The 18,162-nt window shown below is 50.9% G+C and overlaps 2 long non-coding RNA genes across 2 annotated transcripts in view; both read left to right on the top strand.

The window, feature by feature from the left end:
• The window catches only part of LOC135527052 (uncharacterized), a 75,755-nt gene that overhangs the window by 56,252 nt on the left and 1,341 nt on the right, over positions 1–18,162 (top strand). The window contains exon 3 of the long non-coding RNA XR_010453397.1: positions 18,002–18,137. This is a non-coding gene — a long non-coding RNA (uncharacterized LOC135527052). The remainder of the gene's footprint in view (positions 1–18,001; positions 18,138–18,162) is intronic.
• On the top strand, positions 5,509–8,324 carry LOC135526335 (uncharacterized). Its single transcript, XR_010453287.1, has 2 exons — positions 5,509–5,958; positions 7,605–8,324. It is a non-coding gene; the product is annotated as an uncharacterized LOC135526335 (long non-coding RNA).

Raw genomic sequence — 18,162 nt, 5'->3', positions numbered from 1 at the left:
CTCTGGGTCTTCCCTCCCTCCCAGTCCTGATCCTCAGGTATCTGACTGACTGGGTCTCTATGTCTTCCCTCCCTCCCAGTCCTGATTCTCAGGTGTCTGGCTGACTGCGTCTCTGGGTCTTCCCTCCCTCCCAGTCCCGATCCTCAGGTGTCTGGCTGACTGGGTCTCTGGGTCTTCCCTCCCTCCCAGTCCCGATCCACAGGTGTTTGACTGACTGGGTCTCTGGGTCTTCCCTCCCTCCCAGTCCTGATCCTCAGGTGTCTGGCTGACTGGGTCTCTGGATCTTCCCTCCCTCCCATTCCTGATCCTCAGGTGTCTGGCTGACTGGGTATCTGGGTCTTCCCTCCCTTCCAGTCCTGATCCTCAGGTGTCTGGCTGACTGGGTCTCTATGTCATCCCTCCCTCCAAGTCCTGATTCTCAGGTGTCTGGCTGACTGCGTCTCTGGGTCTTCCCTCCCTCCCAGTCCTGATCCTCAGGTGTTTGGAAGACTGGGTCTCTGGGTCTTCCCTCCCTCCCAGTCCTGATCCTCAGGTGTCTGGCTGACTGGGTCTCTGGGTCTTCCCTCCCTCCCAGTCCTGATCCTCAGATGTCTGGCTGACTGGGTCTCTGGGTCTTCCCTCCCTCCCAGTCCTGATCCTCAGGTATCTGACTGACTGGGTCTCTGGGTCTTCCCTCCCTCCCAGTCCTGATTCTCAGGTGTCTGGCTGACTGCGTCTCTGGGTCTTCCCTCCCTCCCAGTCCCGATCCTCAGGTGTCTGGCTGACTGGGTCTCTGGGTCTTCCCTCCCTCCCAGTCCCGATCCACAGGTGTTTGACTGACTGGGTCTCTGGGTCTTCCCTCCCTCCCAGTCCTGATCCTCAGGTGTCTGGCTGACTGGGTCTCTGGATCTTCCCTCCCTCCCATTCCTGATCCTCAGGTGTCTGGCTGACTGGGTCTCTATGTCATCCCTCCCTCCAAGTCCTGATTCTCAGGTGTCTGGCTGACTGCGTCTCTGGGTCTTCCCTCCCTCCCAGTCCCGATCCTCAGGTGTCTGGCTGACTGGGTCTCTGGGTCTTCCCTCCCTCCCAGTCCCGATCCACAGGTGTTTGACTGACTGGGTCTCTGGGTCTTCCCTCCCTCCCAGTCCTGATCCTCAGGTGTCTGGCTGACTGGGTCTCTGGATCTTCCCTCCCTCCCATTCCTGATCCTCAGGTGTCTGGCTGACTGGGTCTCTATGTCATCCCTCCCTCCCAGTCCTGATCCTCAGGTGTCTGGCTGACTGGGTCTCTGGGTCTTCCCTCCCTCCCAGTCCTGATCCTCAGGTATCTGACTGACTGGGTCTCTATGTCTTCCCTCCCTCCCAGTCCTGATTCTCAGGTGTCTGGCTGACTGCGTCTCTGGGTCTTCCCTCCCTCCCAGTCCCGATCCTCAGGTGTCTGGCTGACTGGGTCTCTGGGTCTTCCCTCCCTCCCAGTCCCGATCCACAGGTGTTTGACTGACTGGGTCTCTGGGTCTTCCCTCCCTCCCAGTCCTGATCCTCAGGTGTCTGGCTGACTGGGTCTCTGGATCTTCCCTCCCTCCCAGTCCTGATCCTCAGGTGTCTGGCTGACTAGGTTTCTGGGTCTTCCCTCCCTCCCAGTCCTGATCCTCAGGTGTCTGGCTGACTGGGTCTCTGGGTCTTCCCTCCCTCCCAGTCCTGATCCTCAGGTATCTGACTGACTGGGTCTCTATGTCTTCCTCCCTCCCAGTCCTGATTCTCAGGTGTCTGGCTGACTGCGTCTCTGGGTCTTCCCTCCCTCCCAGTCCCGATCCTCAGGTGTCTGGCTGACTGGGTCTCTGGGTCTTCCCTCCTCCCAGTCCCGATCCACAGGTGTTTGACTGACTGGGTCTCTGGGTCTTCCCTCCCTCCCAGTCCTGATCCTCAGGTGTCTGGCTGACTGGGTCTCTGGATCTTCCCTCCCTCCCATTCCTGATCCTCAGGTGTCTGGCTGACTGGGTATCTGGGTCTTCCTCCCTTCCAGTCCTGATCCTCAGGTGTCTGGCTGACTGGGTCTCTATGTCATCCCTCCCTCCAAGTCCTGATTCTCAGGTGTCTGGCTGACTGCGTCTCTGGGTCTTCCCTCCCTCCCAGTCCTGATCCTCAGGTGTTTGGAAGACTGGGTCTCTGGGTCTTCCCTCCCTCCCAGTCCTGATCCTCAGGTGTCTGGCTGACTGGGTCTCTGGGTCTTCCCTCCCTCCCAGTCCTGATCCTCAGATGTCTGGCTGACTGGGTCTCTGGGTCTTCCCTCCCTCCCAGTCCTGATCCTCAGGTATCTGACTGACTGGGTCTCTGGGTCTTCCCTCCCTCCCAGTCCTGATTCTCAGGTGTCTGGCTGACTGCGTCTCTGGGTCTTCCCTCCCTCCCAGTCCCGATCCTCAGGTGTCTGGCTGACTGGGTCTCTGGGTCTTCCCTCCCTCCCAGTCCCGATCCACAGGTGTTTGACTGACTGGGTCTCTGGGTCTTCCCTCCCTCCCAGTCCTGATCCTCAGGTGTCTGGCTGACTGGGTCTCTGGATCTTCCCTCCCTCCCATTCCTGATCCTCAGGTGTCTGGCTGACTGGGTCTCTATGTCATCCCTCCCTCCAAGTCCTGATTCTCAGGTGTCTGGCTGACTGCGTCTCTGGGTCTTCCCTCCTCCCAGTCCTGATCCTCAGGTGTTTGGAAGACTGGGTCTCTGGGTCTTCCCTCCTCCCAGTCCTGATCCTCAGATGTCTGGCTGACTGGGTCTCTGGGTCTTCCCTCCCTCCCAGTCCTGATCCTCAGTTGTCTGGCTGACTGGGTCTCTGGGTCTTTCCTCCCTCCCAGTACTGATCCTCAGGTGTTGAGCTGACTGGGTCTCTATGTCATCCCTCCCTCCCAGTCCTGATCCTCAGGTGTCTGGCTGACTGCGTCTCTGGGTCTTCCCTCCCTCCCAGTCCTGATCCTCAGGTGACTGGGTCTCTGGGTCTTCCCTCCCTCCCAGTCCTGATCCACAGGTGTCTGGCTGACTGGGTCTCTGGGTCTTCCCTCCCTCACAGTCCTGATCCTCAGGTGTCTGACTGACTGGGTCTGTGCGTCTGCCCTCCCTCCCAGTCCTGATCCTCAGGTGTCTGGCTGGCTGGGTCTCTGGATCTTCCCTCCCTCCCAGTCCTGATCCTCAGGTATCTAGCTGACTGGGTCTCTATGTCATCCCTCCCTCCCAGTCCTGATCCTCAGGTATCTGACTGACTGGGTCGCTGGGTCTTCCCTCCCTCCCAGTCCTGATCCTCAGGTGTCTGGCTGACTGCGTCTCTGGGTCTTCCCTCCGTCCCAGTCCTGATCCTCAGGTGTCTGGCTGACTGGGTCTCTGGGTCTTCCCTCCCTCCCAGTCCTGATCCTCAGGTATCTGACTGATTGGGTGTCTGGGTCTTCCCTCCCTCCCAGTACGGATCCTCAGGTATCTGGCTGACTGTGTCTCTGGGTCTTCCCTCCCTCCCAGTCCTGATCCTCAGGTGTCTGGCTGACTGGGTCTCTGGGTCTTCCCTCTCTCCCAGTCCTGATTCTCAGGTGTCTGGCTGACTGGGTCTCTGGGTCTTCCCTCCCTCCCAGTACTGATCCTCAGGTGTCTGGCTGGCTGAGTCTCTGGGTCATCCCTCCCTCCCAGTCCTGATCCTCAGGTGTCTGGCTGACTGGGTCTCTGGGTCTTCCCTCCCTCCCAGTCCTGATCCTCAGGTGTCTGGCTGACTGGGTCTCTGGGTCTTTCCTCTCTCCCAGTCCTAATTCACAGGTGTCTGGCTGACTGGGTCTCTGGGTCTTCCTCCCTCCCAGTCCTGATCCTCAGGTGTCTGGCTGACTTGGTCTCTGGGTCTTCCCTCTCTCTCAGTCCTTATCATCAGGTTTTTGGCTGACTGGGTCTCGGGGTCTTCCCTCCTTCCCTGTCCTGATCCTCAGGTGTCTGGCTGACTAGGTTTCTGGGTCTTCCCTCCCTCCCAGTCCTGATCCTCAGGTGTCTGGCTGACTGGGTCTCTGGGTCTTCCCTCCCTCCCAGTCCCGATCCACAGGTGTTTGACTGACTGGGTCTCTGGGTCTTCCCTCCCTCCCAGTCCTGATTCTCAGGTGTCTGGCTGACTGCGTCTCTGGGTCTTCCCTCCCTCCCAGTCCCGATCCTCAGGTGTCTGGCTGACTGGGTCTCTGGGTCTTCCCTCCCTCCCAGTCCCGATCCACAGGTGTTTGACTGACTGGGTCTCTGGGTCTTCCCTCCCTCCCAGTCCTGATCCTCAGGTGTCTGGCTGACTGGGTCTCTGGATCTTCCCTCCCTCCCATTCCTGATCCTCAGGTGTCTGGCTGACTGGGTATCTGGGTCTTCCTTCCCTCCCTCCCAGTCCTGATCCTCAGGTGTCTGGCTGACTGGGTCTCTATGTCATCCCTCCCTCCAAGTCCTGATTCTCAGGTGTCTGGCTGACTGCGTCTCTGGGTCTTCCTCCCTCCCAGTCCTGATCCTCAGGTGTTTGGAAGACTGGGTCTCTGGGTCTTCCTCCCTCCCAGTCCTGATCCTCAGGTGTCTGGCTGACTGGGTCTCTGGGTCTTCCCTCCCTCCCAGTCCTGATCCTCAGATGTCTGGCTGACTGGGTCTCTGGGTCTTCCCTCCCTCCCAGTCCTGATCCTCAGTTGTCTGGCTGACTGGGTCTCTGGGTCTTTCCTCCCTCCCAGTACTGATCCTCAGGTGTTGAGCTGACTGGGTCTCTATGTCATCCCTCCCTCCCAGTCCTGATCCTCAGGTGTCTGGCTGACTGCGTCTCTGGGTCTTCCCTCCCTCCCAGTCCTGATCCTCAGGTGACTGGGTCTCTGGGTCTTCCCTCCCTCCCAGTCCTGATCCACAGGTGTCTGGCTGACTGGGTCTCTGGGTCTTCCTCCCTCACAGTCCTGATCCTCAGGTGACTGGGTCTCTGGGTCTTCCCTCCTCACAGTCCTGATCCTCAGGTGTCTGGCTGACTGGGTCTCTGGGTCTTCCCTCCCTCACAGTCCTGATCCTCAGGTGTCTGACTGACTGGGTCTGTGCGTCTGCCCTCCCTCCCAGTCCTGATCCTCAGGTGTCTGGCTGGCTGGGTCTCTGGGTCTTCCCTCCCTCCCAGTCCCGATCCTCAGGTGTCTGGCTGGCTGGGTCTCTGGGTCTTCCCTCCCTCCCAGTCCCGATCCACAGGTGTTTGACTGACTGGGTCTCTGGATCTTCCCTCCCTCCCATTCCTGATCCTCAGGTGTCTGGCTGACTGGGTATCTGGGTCTTCCCTCCCTCCCAGTCCTGATCCTCAGGTGTCTGGCTGACTGGGTCTCTATGTCATCCCTCCCTCCAAGTCCTGATTCTCAGGTGTCTGGCTGACTGCGACTCTGGGTCTTCCCTCCCTCCCAGTCCTGATCCTCAGGTGTTTGGAAGACTGGGTCTCTGGGTCTTCCCTCCCTCCCAGTCCTGATCCTCAGGTGTCTGGCTGACTGGGTCTCTGGGTCTTCCCTCCCTCCCAGTCCTGATCCTCAGGTGTCTGGCTGACTGGGTCTCTGGGTCTTCCCTCCCTCCCAGTCCTGATCCTCAGTTGTCTGGCTGACTGGGTCTCTGGGTCTTTCCTCCCTCACAGTCCTGATCCTCAGGTGTCTGGCTGACTGGGTCTCTGGGTCTTCCCTCCCTCCCTCCCTGTCCTGATCCACAGGTGTCTGACTGACTGGGTCTCTGGGTCATCCCTCCCTCCCAGTCCTGATCCTCAGGTGTCTGGCTGGCTGGGTCTCTGGGTCTTCCCTCCCTCCCAGTCCTGATCCTCGGGTGTCTGCATGACTGGGTCTCTGGCTCTTCCCTCCCTCCCAGTCCTGATCCTCAGGTGTCTGGCTGACTGGGTCTCTGGGTCTTCCCTCCCTCCCTGTGCTGATTCTCAGGTATCTGGCTGACTGGGTCTCCAGACAAAGGGTGTCCCCCACCATCCATTCACAAGCCACAGGTGAACTCTCCTACGCCGGGAAAACCTGACTTTCAAGTCTCCCACAAACATTTACACATACATATTGGGCATGTCTCCTCTCACATGGGCAAATAGAACTGGTTAGAGTGAGAGAGTGAGGTAGCGAGAGAGCGATATATAGAAAAGTGGAAGTTGAAAATAGAGAGAGAGAATGACAGAGAGGGGACAAGGGGGAATGAGAGAGAGAGGACAAGGGGGAATAAGAGAGAGAGGACAAGGGGGAATGACAGAGAGAGAGGACCAGGGGGAATGACAGAGAGAGAGGACAAGGGGGAATGACAGAGAGAGGACAAGGGGGAATGAGAGAGAGAGGACAAGGGGGAATGAGAGAGAGAGGACAAAGGGGAATGAGAGAGAGAGGACAAGGGGGAATGAGAGAGAGAGGACAAGGGGGAATGAGAGAGAGGGGACAAGGGGGAATGAGAGAGAGGGGACAAGGGGGAATGAGAGAGAGAGGACAAAGGGGAATGAGAGAGAGAGGACAAGAGGGAATGACAGAGAGAGAGGACCAGGGGGAATGACAGAGAGAGAGGACAAGGGGGAATGACAGAGAGAGGACAAGGGGGAATGAGAGAGAGAAGACAAGGGGGGGTGAGAGAGAGGACAAGGGGAAATGACAGAGAGAGGACAAGGGGGAATGAGAGAGAGAGGACAAGGGGGAAAGACAGAGAGAGAGGACAAGGGGGAATGACAGAGAGAGGACAAGGGGGAATGAGAGAGAGAGGACAAGGGGGAATGACATAGAGAGAGGACAAGGGGGAATGAGAGAGAGAAGACAAGGGGGAGTGAGAGAGAGGACAAGGGGGAATGAGAGAGAGAGGACAAGGGGGAATGAGAGAGAGAGGACAAGGGGGAATGAGAGAGAGAGGACAAGGGGGAATGAGAGAGAGAGGACAAGGGGGAATGAGAGAGAGGACAAGGGGGAATGACAGAGAGAGAGGACAAGGGGGAATGAGAGAGAGGGGACAAGGGGGAATGAGAGAGAGGGGACAAGGGGGAATGAGAGAGAGGGGACAAGGGGGAATGAGAGAGAGGACAAGGGGGAATGAGAGAGAGAGGACAATGGGGAATGAGAGAGAGGACAAGGGGGAATGAGAGAGAGAGGACAATGGGGAATGAGAGAGAGTGGACAATGGGGAATGAGAGAGAGAGGACAAGGGAGAATGACAGAGAGAGAAATGGAAAGAAAAAGGGTGAAAAGAAGAGGTCCACTGAGTTTTAGTTACAGGGTGGGGCTCAGAATACCTCACAGCTAAGCAAACCTCCTACCACAACACTTCACCTGGGCTCTCCTCTACCTTTCACTCTGTTTTCTCTCTCAATTTCTAGAACTGTCCATACACTCATTAGAGAGTGGGAGAGAAACTTCCATGAACCCTCAAAAGGGTTTCTTTTTGAGGTTCAAGAGTTCATACATTTAAAGTCACTTTTTTCAAATGCAAAATTTCATCCCTCCCTCCCTCCCTCCCTCCCTCCCTCCCTCCCTCCCTCCCTCCCTCCCTCCCTCCCTCCCTCCCTCCCTCCCTCCCTCCCTCCCTCCCTCCCTCCCTCCCTCCCTCCGTCTTGTCTGTCTTGTCTTGTCTGTCTGTCTGTTCTGTCTGTCTGTTCTGTCTGTCTGTGTGCAGGTCGGGGCCTGAAAGATGTGCCAGACCTGCCAAACATTGGCCTCCACCTCGCCCTGCAGACATGGCTAAACTCAAACACACAGATCATACACACACACACACACGCATCTTTCAACAAACATACCGTACTTCCTCGTACAGACACACACAGTTTCACAATCACACCCATGTTCACATGAAAGAACACACATTTTTTACATTGACATTTTTTGTCATTTAGCAGATGATCTTAGCCAGCAATTAGGGTTAAGCGCCTTGCTCAATGGCACATCAAAAGATTTCTCACCTCGTCGACTGCCCAACACTCTGAACCACTAGGCCACATTAAGCCCACACACAAGCACACCAGGTGCGCAACGTTCGCAACATGTCCCCCCCACATTCTGAAATTGCATTTTTGTCCCCGCCAGTTTTATCATTGGAATGTGATATAAAACAGGGCAACAGTGTGCTTTGGGACCATGCGGACGCCTCCGAGCGGTCGGGTACAGACACACATACGCACACAGTTTCACAATCACACCCATGTACACATGCATGCAAACACACACACACTTACTCACACACACACACTTACTCACACACACACACTTACTCACACACACACACACACACACACACACACACACACACACACACACACACACACACACACACACACACACACACACACACACACACACACACACACACACACACACACACACACACACACACTCTTTCAACATCATTCCCCTTTAATTAACCAGGTTATTCTCGTTCAAGAGAGACATGGACACTAATTCCCATTCACACCCATGTAAACACACTGTCACTCCTTAACAGTCAACCTCCCACAGTTACATGCCACATCTTTCAGGCCCAAACATACAGACATGCTGCATTTTTCTGCATTCACACGGTCCCCCACACACCCAAACATAAACACTAAGCATGCACTCAGACTCTCACACATAGCTTGGCCCTATATTTGAACACCAACACACTATACACACATTCTTCCATGCTCCAACACACCCACAGGGGCCCTGCCTTAGTCGTAGACTCTCCTACCCAATAATGACAAAGCGAAACAGGTTTTGGGAATTTTGGGCCAATTTATAAAAAAATAAGAAACAGAAATACCTTATTTACATAAGTATTCAGACCCTTTGCTATGACACTTGAAATTGAGCTCATGTGCATCCTGTTTCCATGGATCATTCTTGATGTTCTACAATTTGATCAGAGTCCACCTGTGGTAAATTCAATTGACTGGACATGATTTGGAAAGGCACACACCTGTCTATATAGTCCCACAGTTGACAGTGCATGTCAGAGCAGAAACCAAGCCATGAGGTCGAAGGAAGTGGAGCTCCAAGACAGGATTGTGTCGAGGCACAGATCTGGGGAAGAGTACCAAAAAATGTCTGCAGCATTGAAGGTCCCCAAGAACACAGTGGCCTCCATCATTCTTAAATGGAAGAAGTTTGGAACCACCAAGACTCTTTCTAAAGCTGGCCACCTGGCCAAACAGAGCAATCGGGTAGTAGGACCTTGGTCAGGGAAGTTACCAAGAATTTGTTTAACACTTTATTGGTTACTACATGATTCCATATGTGTGATTTCATAGTTTTGATGTCTTCACTATTATTCTACAATTTAGAAAAAAGTAAAAAAAATAAAGAAAAACTATCGAAAGTGTGTCCAAACTTTTGACTGGTACTGTATGTTTCCTGAGCTGAATTTTTCTTCATTTTACTCCCTTTTCACCCCAATTTCATGGTATCCAATTGTTAGTAGTGACTATCTTGTCTCATCGCTATAACTCCCATACAGGCTCTGGAGAGACAAAGGTCGAAAGCCATGCGTCCTCCGAAACACAACCTAACGAAGCCGCACTGCCTCTTAACACAGCGAACATCCAACCCGGAAGCCAGCCACACCAATGTGTCGGAGGAAACACCGTGCACCTAGCTGGCGCACACTGTGCCCGGCCCACCACAGGAGTCGCTAATGCGTGATGAGACAAGGATATCCCTACCGGCCAAACCCTCCCTTACACGGACGACGCTAAGCCAATTGTGCTCTTCCCCGCTGCGACAGAGCCTGGGCGCGAACCCAGAGTCTCTGGTGGCACAGCTAGCCCTAGACCACAGCGCCATCCTGGTGGCGCGGTGGTCTAATTGCATGGATAGAGAATGGAAGATCAAAGGTTCAAATCTCACTGATGCTGTGTCACAATAGAAAATACACGTGTTTGCATGATCAATTCCTAAGGAAATGAACCTACCTAAAAATGTCAACTCTTGGTCGTTTTTTCATTAGTCCACTGTTGATGTGGTCCCAAAATGCTGCATCATCATGTTGATGTGGCCGGTGACGATGTGGTTCTTGAAAGTCCAATATCTTGAAAACCTGACTGCTGACATGCAACACATTTTGTGACTGTATCAACAGCGGACGAATGAATGTAAAAATGTTGTTGTAAAAATATGATCGACTAGTAACATCAGCATATCGCTGCACCCGCTATAACATCCAACTACACTGTGTATACGACCAATACACTTTGATTTGATTAAGCTGGATGCTTTTGGGAGAAGTAAAGTGGTAAGCCTTCTAAGCTATGGTGTGTCTATGTCTGTTTGTGTTGGTATAGCAGACTGGGTGTAGTGACACGGCTTGTTTTGATACTACTCAAACAATGTTTATGATAGTATTTCTATGAATGGGTCTCTCTGAGTGTGGTTGTGAGTGCAGTATCTGAGGTTATGTTGTCAGCTGTGTTTGTGAGGTTGTTATGTAATGGTTATGAGCTAGCTAAGGCGGTTGTGAGGTGGTTGTTGTTTTTCCACGGCCTCTGGGCCTTCCTGTGTGACAGTAACGTGAGGTAAACCCCAGTAAACATGTCTTAGTCCTCCTTCCTCCCATCTAATTCCTCATTACCTCACAGTAGGCTGTCTCAGGGGAGAACGCCCCCAAGGCTGTGGTGTGTTTGGCTATGTTTTAATGAGTGTGTGTTAACCCATGCGGTGAGTGTGTTGGACCACCGAGGTTCACTGCGGGAAGCAGGTAGCCCTGCAGCCAGGTGTGTGACCGTTGAGCACATGGGTCATGCAGGTGACACACTCTCTGGGGTCTTCTGAATATGTGTGTGTGTGTGTGTGTGTCTCTCTGTGTGTGGTTTCACAGCCCGTTCGTTACACTGGCTTACGTAGGTCCACTGTGTCTCTGTCCTGTTCTATATAGAAAGACTTCATCCAGAAAGAAAACGCACTGACTTAAGTCTACTCATCAATCAAGCCCTATGACAGTGTTCGATACAGATGAGTTAGTCTCAGATCTTATCCACACTAACAATCTTTATTAAACGTTTAGAGAGGACCAAAAGAGGTGCGAGTCGGAGACACACTGTTGATTGTTGATTTGATATTAGTGCATTTGTCTGGGGACTCGGGGGTTTTGCTCATCCTTTCAGCTTTTCTCAGCGTAACTGAACGCCCAGCCTCGTCAATCTACCCTCTCTACTTGTCTACCTGACTGTCTGTGTCTTCACCTTAGTCAACCCTTGTCTTTAAACAAACTCGTAAAATCACAGTTTGCTCCCAACACTGTTCAAACAAGGCCTAGGAAAAGACAGAGGGGACCTGAGGGAAATCTGTCAGCCATGTTCACCAGCCCCCATCAGTGGAAGGAAGAAGTACTGCAGGATGGATGTTATGATATTTTGAAGGAGAGAGAGGATCTACATTTTCATGTGTGTAGTTGTTTTACAATCGTTGATATTTTTGCTATTATCAAATGTTTGCTTGTTATTCAATCTCGCAGGCTGATTCCCATCTTTGGAGGGGACGAACTACATGTTCAAGCTCAGCTTTGAACTGCATTACAATAGCCAATGTTATCAATAGCCAATGTTACCGATAGCCAATGTTATCAATAGCCAATGTTATTAATAGCCAATGTTATCAATAGCCAATGTTTTCAATAGCTAATATTATCCAAAAAATAGTCTTCCCGAACATCAAAATTGTATTCATTAGTGCATACCACGATACTACGACCAAAATAAATGTTCTGTTATCTTCTTTTAGTTCATTCAAATCATTAACATTCCTTGGAACAAGAGCCGTAAAGATTTCCCTGTAAAGCCTTTCTAATGATATTCTGTAGTCTGACAGAGCCAGCCACGCTGTGTAAGCAACTATAGGCATGAACTAGTGGTGTTGAATTGAGTCCGTTTGCAATATGTGTGATTTCTCCTCTGGCATTGTGTCTTCTACGACAGTGTTTACTGATAATTGAGTAATTAGGTGTAAAAGATAGCACTCCCATGGTTCAGTACAGCTAATCTTACCTGCCCGGGTTCCACTGCAGATCAGGTTTCATCACCTCATGAGGTTAAACACTGCAGTGTAGCAGCAGCACCTCAACGCTTCCCTAAATGTGTGTGTGTGTGTGTGTGTGTGTGTGTGTGTGTGTGTGTGTGTGTGTGTGTTAGCGGCTTTAAAAATGCTTAACTGTCCTTATGCTATTCACTAAACAGGCCTCAGAGATGAGGCAATCAGCAACAAGAAAGTGTTTACAACTCATTTTCCCCTGAGAAAAGATGATTGTTTGGCTTCACAATTGGAAAAAAAAGTGAGACGATAATTTGACATTTCTTTTGTGAGTTTCAAAATCGCACCCTGAAAGGGAAGTTGTCGGGCACACTTCATATAGCTAGCAGCCTCACCCGCGTTGGTATTCCAAAGACAAACAACAATGCGTGCTCTTGGCCACAGACAGAGAAAGTGGTCATTCTTTTTTAGTTACAGTGGCCATTGAGGTTGTGAAAGTAGTTCAACATAATGTGCATGTCATTATGGAGTAAAGAGACTTTTGTAAGTCACTCTACTCCCCTTCCTGCTTTCGTTAGGCTCTCAGTTGAAGGGCTATACACACACACACACACACACACACATTTACCAAACAGCACACATACACACATTTACCGAACAGATCAGGCTCAGTCACACCTCTGGCATTGGAAGCCATTTAAGCACCATTACAGCACCATTACAGCAAACCCACAGAGTTATATGCTGCAGCGTCCCTGCACTCCACTAGCCTACTTTCTCTTCCTCTTTTTTTACTTTCTTCACCAAATACCAAACTCCACCTGGGCCTCCAACCAGAAGTGGATTCGGTTACCGATGCATTTCCATTTGATTGTCCCAAAAGGGGACTCGAAGAAGTAAGCGGTATGACTACGGGGGATGATATTTATGTAACACACACAGTAATCCCACAGGACTTCCATTCCAAGCCACACCCAGGAGTAGTGGTAACAGGAGAACACCTTTCACAGGGTCAGATTGGAAGAGGTGGGAAAAACAGGAAGGCAGAAAGGTGCACACAGATTAGTTTCACCTATCCACACCTGCTATCCTCCTTCTGTGTGTCTCTCTCTCTCTATTCCACCTTTTCTTTCTCACTTTCTCTCTAAAGTTAGGGCTGCTGCAACATATCTGATTCATTTGAATATTCGTATCTGCTGTTAATTTGTGGTGTCCCCCCCCCCCCCCCCCCCCCCCCCCCCATCGTGTTTGCCTAAGAGTTGGCTCCTCTCAAAGGGGACAGTAATATCCACTGATGTAATGAGTGAGATAGGGATCTTTTGTGCACAGCGTTATAAATTGTCACCGTAATGTGAGTGAGTGGGGAGAGCGGGAGAGAGGGGTGGATAAAGCAGTACGGCTGGAATCCACAGTGTTGTGAGAGCCCATACCTTTCAGCTTCATTAAACCAATTTCACGCCGAGGTGAGCTACGAGAGGAAGCTCCGGGTCTCAGCGGCAGCAACAATGGCGCATTGAAGGGACGAGGCGAAAGTAAATTAGGTACCACTTCACAGACGGCAAATTAAAATCTGAAAGTTGGATAGGAAAAGTTGAGGGGAGATGATTATGTCTTTATTGTGCCCCCCAATCTGAGAAAAACCCTCCTTCCTTTTACCAACAGTCTTTTGCCCCCCACCTCCCCAACCCAATCCTCAGAGAAAAAATGATCTATTTCTTGTCTGATAATTGGTTTTGAAGATGCCCCCACTCAAAGCCTTAGTAAATCTCAAACAGCAAAGCTGCGTGTGGACCTCCTTTCAGACACATCATTTGCTTGAGCTTATCAGTAACATTTCATATCCAGGAAAATCCTATCAATTGAACTTTAATGTGCTGCTTATTTCTGTGCAATCATTGACCTCCCGTGGCCATTGAGCTGTTCTATTGGGCAGGGGACTGGCTGTTTCTCAGTCAGCCCCCTCAGGGTGCAGTTTTTAGCCGACAGACACAGCCCTCTCTGCTTATGGAGTTAGTATTACTATTTACCATGGCGTTAAATGGAAATCCATATTTGTTTGTGTCAGATGTTGATTTGATACATGTACAAAGTATATCTCTTAAATTCCATTGACTCTAATCTGATATGTAAAGTTCTACATTTTGACAGTGTTTTTCAGAAGTGTGGAGAGAGAGAGGAGCGTCAGAAACATGAAACCTAAGATAGCAGAGTGGAAGAAGAGAACAAGTCGTTAGCACTTTGAAACCAGACACCGGGAGGTATCTGATCCATTGGGTGGCTAAGGATCATGGGTATAGTGTGTGTGTGCGTGTGTGTCTGTGTGTCTGTGTGTGTGTGTGTGTGTGTTAGCATGTGTGCCTTCATGCATGCTGTGTGTGTGTGAATGAGTGTGTGTGAATGCGTGTGTGTGTGTGTGTGTATGGGGAGGTGGATGCTGACAGGGTCTCTCTCTCTTTCTCTGTCTCTCTCTCTGGTTGACTGGGTCACTCGGGGGCCCCGGACCCCACACAATGCCCTGGCAGCAGTGTGGGCTTTACTGGGCCTCTACAGAGCAGCGCTGAGCTGCTAGCTTTACGAGAGACAGACGGATGGATCCCTTCACCTCACGCCATAAAGCCACCAGTCGGGGATAAAAGAGGGCAGGTGCGAGGGGAAGCATTGAGAGCTCACCTGCACCCAGCAGGGAACAGCCTCTATCCAGCCAACCCAAGAGGGCCTCTACATTCAGCCTCCTCTCACTAACACCACTAATAGGGTACAGGGGCACTGTCAAATAAGAGGAGAATCCTTCCTTGTTTTGGATGGCCTGGGATCCTTATTAGCTGTTAGTGCTAGAACACAGCTATACTGGTGAAGAGTTCAGTGCAGTTAACACGGATGTTGACAGTGCAGGGCAGAGCAGGCTGCAACAGGTTGCTGCTAAAAGCTGTAATTACAGTATGATCTGGAGACTCTAGTTACTGGGAGAGTGAGAGTGGTGGGATCCTTGTGAAAAGTGCCAATTCTGAATGTATTTTTAAGAGGCACTTGTTGGAGGGAGAACATGGTTAGGTAACAGGTTGATCAGGAGTCTGACAGGGAATGTGACATACAGACAGACAGACTGACAGAGAGTCAGGATTGGAGACAGGAGGCAGGCAAGGTGGCAGATGGGCTAAGCGACAGACAGAGACAGGTAGGCATGGAGTCATGGAGCCAGGCAGTCAGGGAGGCAAGCTGTCGGCGAGGGCAGACCCACCCTGGGTAGCTTCTGCCTTCCCTGTTGGAGTGACAGATGTGTGGTGAATCTTTAGCTCTCCTCACAGCTCCTCAATCCCCAGTGTCACCGCATCTGTCCCCTCCTCAGTCCCCCTTGGCTCAGCCACCTCCTGTGTAAATGCAGGACAACAAAAATGAGTTCAGTGGACTTATTGAATAGTCCAGCCTGCACTGGCTAGCTTCATTTAATTACCTCTGGGACTCATTATTGACAAGGCTTTGTCTTTGTGATTTGTTCAAAATTTCACTGGGCACATGGGAACCCTGTGTCTCACTCAGTAGGACAATTTAAACAGAACATCTGTAGCCTAGCGGATCAATGCAAAAATGTGCATGTTGATCTACAGTGCAGAACTATGAGCATATTTGAATATGTTGACATGGATCAAGCAGATAAACAAACATTTGGACAATGATAAGTGGGTCATGTTTGTGGGACAACAACAACAGAAAAGAAGAGGTCAGCGTATGCTCTCAACCGAACACAACGTCCTGTCTCATTGTCTGCCTTCAACCCCACTGTAAAAAACATATACTGCCTCGGCCATAGTAGATGGTAAGTAGCATTTTATCCTCATCAGTCTAATCTTCTTAGACGCCTCAATGTAAAAGGGTCTGGACTCGCCGTCCCCCATCCCCTGTCCCTCTCTCCCGCTCAGCCTGGCCCTGGCGAGAGATGGTTTATTTCAATTGAAAATTAGCAAAACAAAACAAGGGCAAGAGGATCCCTGAATGGGGCCCCTTTCTCTGGGAGCTCCTGTGCCGTTGAATAATGCATATGGGAGAAAGTAAACAGCAGCCTCAGGCTCCGTCCAAGGAACAATGGGCCGCACACAGTCCAACCACGGCGCCTGATTTTATTACGGGCCCTGTCAGTCCCCTCCTCCCTCCCTCCAGTACCTCCTCTAGCCTGGGAATCGTGGAACGCAGGCCAGGCAGCAGCTGCTGACCGCTCCGCACTGACCCAACACACTCCGCGACCTGCAGGATAACTCCACACACACTCCCTCCCAGCCAGCACACACCACCACTGCATACCTCCACTGTCACAGCCTGCATGCCTGCCTACCACCACTACAGTGCATACATATACTCAGTCACACCAGGCAGCAACTGGTTGGCCACATCCAGATGGTCTTGTGAGGAAATGTTTGAATTTGCTGAATGTTCGAAACATATGGAATTGATGTTTTTGATCTTGTCATGAATGACTGACTGACTCATTTAGACTGAGGAAAATATCAGACTTTACCAACTCCAACCCTTATTTCTGAGATCTTGGCTTGGACAATGCCGGGTCACTTTGGCCACTTGTGAACTTTTCCCTCCACTAGAACATTCTGTCTGTGTGTGTTCTCTCTCTCTCCGATCAGGCTGGCATTGAGATTCCTGTCTTGCTTCTGGTTTCAGCCTGGGCCGGTTGCCATGCCGACAGGCAAATTGGCTAGCAGGATGAGTAGTGATGTGATGTGGCTGTGGCTTTAAAGTCCCAACAAAGACTGTATTACAACCCAATCTTTGCATAACACACTATTGTTGTCATGTGCTACTGATATTAATCCTCTTCCTGCTGCAGGAGACGTGTGTGTCTCTCTGTGGAAAGGTTTTGTGTGTATGTACGTGAACGTGTGTGTATGGCTGGACACCAGAAGTCACACTAAAGATTATCTACAGTCACAACGACTGAAGATACATACTGAATAAAATAAAGGATTTTGCAATGATTTTGATAGTGAAGTTAATGTTGTAGTCAGTTTTTTTTTTATTTACCTTTATTTAACTAGGCAAGTCAGTTAAGAACAAATTCTTATTTTCAATGACAACCTAGGAACAGTGGGTTAACTGCCTGTTCAGGGGCAGAACAGCAGATTTCTACCTTGTCAGCTCAGGGATTTGAACTTGCAACCTTTCGGTTACTAGTCCAACGCTCTAACCACTAGGCTACCCTACCCTGTTGACATTGCTCTCTCTCTCTCTCTCCAACAATGTTCATCAACAATGTTCATGAAACCTCCATACTCCCCACCTCACCTAAGCAAACATCCCTGGGCCTTAGGCCTGAGACGAGTCTATAGCAGCCTGGCCTTATAGACTAGTCCCTGAGTGTGAAGGGACATAAAGAGAGGTGGAGGGGGGTCCCTGTATCAGGAGCGCATGACACCGGGCGGCTGCAGGATGTTTGAGTTGGTTGTGTTTGAGTTGGTTTAACAACATCCTCTGACAGTGAGGAGGGGACAGACACAGGCATGATCCAGGTCTTCACCTCTAGTCCATTGTTCTCCTTATCTCATCTACTGCTATCTGGGGAGGGGATGGAATGAGGGGGGGGATATTGGAGCATGGCCACTGATAATGAAGAAACACCACTTTTGTGTTTAGTGTGGACACACACACACGCACACATACACACACACACACACACAGACATACATTGCAGCAGCCAGTAGTGAACACGGTGGTATGGGTCAGTGGTCAGCTAAGCTAGGATTGTGCTGAGTCAGTCAGTCGTTAGATGTTCCACTACTTTACACATCAAAAACAACATGGAGCCATGACTTGGCAAATATCCCAGCCTTGGCAGAGAACCTGAGATTTCAATGAAACACGGGATTTATCCATCTGAAAACCAAACTAAATATGATTCCTGTCAGTGTCATCTATGTCAAGCAGTAAGCGTGTGTTATTTTGTTGTGTGCAGGAGCTCTTAAATAGTTTGTAGTGATGGAGCTCCCTGTCTCAGGCTGATGAGGCGTAAACCCAGGTGTATAACACAGGATGTCTTTTCTTGTGTTTCTCTGGCCCCGTCCTGGCGGTCAGGAGAGAAGTGATCCATGGGGGTTATCAGCCTGCAATCCCCACCCCACTCCAGACTCTGGTGCTTGGGTTGGGAAGAGGGGCCTGCACCCCTGTGATACATCACTGTCGCTGTGGGATTCCACATCTATCAAATAAAGTGAGTTATTTGCCTGTGTGGCTCA

The sequence above is a fragment of the Oncorhynchus masou genome, chromosome 32 (assembly GCF_036934945.1).
Source record: "Oncorhynchus masou masou isolate Uvic2021 chromosome 32, UVic_Omas_1.1, whole genome shotgun sequence".
Taxonomy (NCBI): Eukaryota; Metazoa; Chordata; class Actinopteri; order Salmoniformes; family Salmonidae; genus Oncorhynchus; species Oncorhynchus masou.
Note: the sequence above shows the minus strand (reverse complement) of the source record. Positions and strands in the feature narration are given on the sequence as shown.